Consider the following 3,452-nt stretch of genomic DNA (forward strand, 5'->3'; position numbering starts at 1 on the left):
AAAACTCTCCGAAACCCATTTGCACATAACCAAACCATCAGAATTGAATCTCTCTAACCCAACTAAGCCACGCAGGTCACCAAACCTAAGAGTATTGCTACAAAATACCTGTAGAGACTCACCACATCATAAATACCCCAAAGAACTGATCATATCCATTATCGTACAGATCCAACCTACTACCAAGTTGTCCTATTCCTCCGAGTTCCTTCCGAATTACCCTCAAGGAGACACTTCTCCTTGCCAGAACACCACGATCGTTGCCCAAAGCTCACCGCAAGAGATCTTAGCATAAAATCATACCGCCCTAAGGCCTATAGGTTGTTGTACTCCCTCTTAAGCACCCCAAAAGTACCACACCCGAGACACCCCCTCTGAAAAGACCTTATGTGAATTTAAAATTGTTTCCTTCACCTTCCTGATATTGAAATATAGAATCCATAATGATATAGAAATACCGCGAGTCTCGACACCATCCAATGTAAATCGCAGATTCTAGCCATTTACATATCCAAAGAATTCTCAATTGCACCGACCCAACGGGCCAAATGACTTGTGCCCCATTAATTCACCAACACCCTAAGAAGTAATCCACACCTCTAAGCAACCGAGTGAATCCCTACTCCATGCACACTACATCAGTCACGAATAACAAACTCAAATCATCCTGTGATTTCCATATACCCATAAAGTGCAATATACTTCGTATTTAGAAATTCCTTTACTCGAGTCATCATTGATCTCAACCTCCGCAAGTCATATCTAATTCACAAGTATGCCTCATACCGAAACAAATACAACACGTTATCATACAATCAAATCGTCGATAGCAAACACTTCATACCGTATAATGCATCCACAGAAATCGAGCACCCAATAGTCTTTTACACATCCCAAGCAAAGTCGTCCTGTCATACTAAGAACCATCTAAGTGTTTATCGCCATCACATCATACTCATCACATAGCCATCCATCCACTCATCGAGCCATAAATTCCACTTATAGGGACACTACTAGACATATAACTCCAAAAACATACAGCTGAAAATATAGAGCCTAAGCTGCAGTCTAAACTTGGCCTCAAGTCCTCCAGACTGGCCCATCACCAAAACACAAAAGACACATCTCGCACTTCATCCATGAAATTCTACAAGCCGTCGATGTACAACTGATACCAGAGCTCACATGTGCATACGAGTAAGTGAAAGTAATTCAAAGAGATACGCTTCAAGTTGAATCATTGCCGCACGATAAGGAAATAAAGATGGAAAGTTTATCCTAAATGCCTTGTAGCCTCTCGAAGATAGGTATGGGCGTCATCATATCGATCAACAAGACTCTACTAGACACTTGTTCATGACTCGTAGAACCTATGAACCTAGAGCTATGATACCAACTTATCACAACCAAAAATCCAACTAGTCGTGATGACACCTAACTCTAACCAGCTAGGTAAGCCAATTAATAATAAACCAATTCCAATGAGATTCACTAAGAGAAGTAATGATAATATCACTATGCATTTATAAAATAATTTCCAAGGCAATGTAGTACAAATTATGAGCTTCTAAGATTTAGTGTTTACAAAACTGGTATGAAATAAATACATCATATGTCTGAAATATACATGAATAGATTAATAATTCTAAAGCTACCAAGAACAAAAGGCAGCAATGATCGGAATGCAGGTACATCTCTAATGCCATCTCCCGCCATACACAGCAACATCAATATCAAATATCTGCTTGCAAGGTGTAGAAGTGTAGTATGAGTACAACCGACCCCATGTAGTCAATAAGTAACAAACAATAACCTCAGGTTGAAAGTACTGACAGCTGGGACAAAGGTCGGTGTCCAACACCAATAGCCAACAACAGTCCATAACAATATAATAAAAGTTGTAAAGGAAATAACTCAGAGATATGATGCTCAGCTTGTTCATAGTTACGAAAAATAGCCATACTTCTCATGTATAACAGTAAAACCCAAATCTTTCACCGAAAACACCAAAGTACGAGTAAGTTAGAAAAACTATGATTTTTTCCCCAAAACCTTTCAACAACAAATAAGATGTTTCATTATCAGATATCATGAGGAAAATACTTCTCTATGCCTACATGTCTATATGCACAGGAAATCATGAATTTCACCAAAAGCTGGTAGCATGAGGAAATGCATCTCTATGCTTGTATATCTAGTATTCATGTCAAATACAATGCATCACAGTGATGAATTCATGTACTCACACTCTCAGAGTACTCAATCTCACTATCTCACACTCCACTCATCACACTCAGTCACTCAACACTGTACAGGGCAGATCCAGCCAAGGGAAGATCCAACCTAAACGCTAACAAATCCTGCTGTGACGCGTAACCCGATCCCATCGTGAATTAGTAGCAATCGCGCTCACTGTGTTTGTGCAGACTCCGGAGGGGTAGATCCAGCTCAAGCGCTATAATATGCCAATCATGTCATGAATAAATAAAGCCTGATGCGACGTGCAGCCCGATCCCATATATATCACTCACAAACAGGCCCTCGACCTCACTTAGTCATCAATCTCTCCATTCTCTTGGGCTCAAAATTTAATGAAAATCAGCCCAAAAATGATAATATGATGTATTAATAAATAGAAACATCGACTGAGATATGATATGCAAATGAATGAGTATGACTGAGTATGTAACTGCAATTTAAGCAAATAACTCAACACCAGATATGACCTCAGTGTGTCCCAAAAGAATAAGCATATAGCCTAAACATGGTTTCTAATATGGATCACAAATCAATTACTCTAACACGAAGAAATCTCATGGATAAACTCAAGATTAGGTAACCATGTAGTACCACAGAAACAACCGAGTCATAATTCACACAATGCACGCCCACACACCAGTCACCTAGCATGTGTGTCACCTCAACACCAAACACATATCACATATATTCAGAGGTTCATACCCTCAACATCAAGTTTAGAAGTGTTTCTTACCTCGAACAAGCCATATCCAATATGGAGCAAGCCAAACGAAACTCCAAAAATGCCATCCCGCGCGTACCGACCTCTGAATGGCTTGAAACTATCCAAAAGCAACTCAAATACATCAAATAATGCCTAAGAAAACAAACCTAATTGATAAAGGTCGAATCTTTAATCAAAAACCCCAAAGTTAACCAAAAAGGCAAACCCAAGCCCACACCTCGGAACCCGACCAAACTTACAAAATCCGATAACCTATTCGATTACGAGTCCAACCATACTAGTTTCACTCAAATCCAACTCCGAATCGATGTGCAAAACTAAAATATTCTCTCTATGAAACTTTGGACAAAACCCCCCAATTTTCTCTTTAAAATTCACAATCCATTTACCAAAAATGAAGATAGATTCATGAAATATAACCAAAACCGAGTAGAGAACACTTACCCCAATCCATAAGGTGGAAATCACT

This window comes from Nicotiana tomentosiformis, chromosome 8 (assembly GCF_000390325.3).
Source record: "Nicotiana tomentosiformis chromosome 8, ASM39032v3, whole genome shotgun sequence".
NCBI classification, from domain to species: domain Eukaryota; kingdom Viridiplantae; phylum Streptophyta; class Magnoliopsida; order Solanales; family Solanaceae; genus Nicotiana; species Nicotiana tomentosiformis.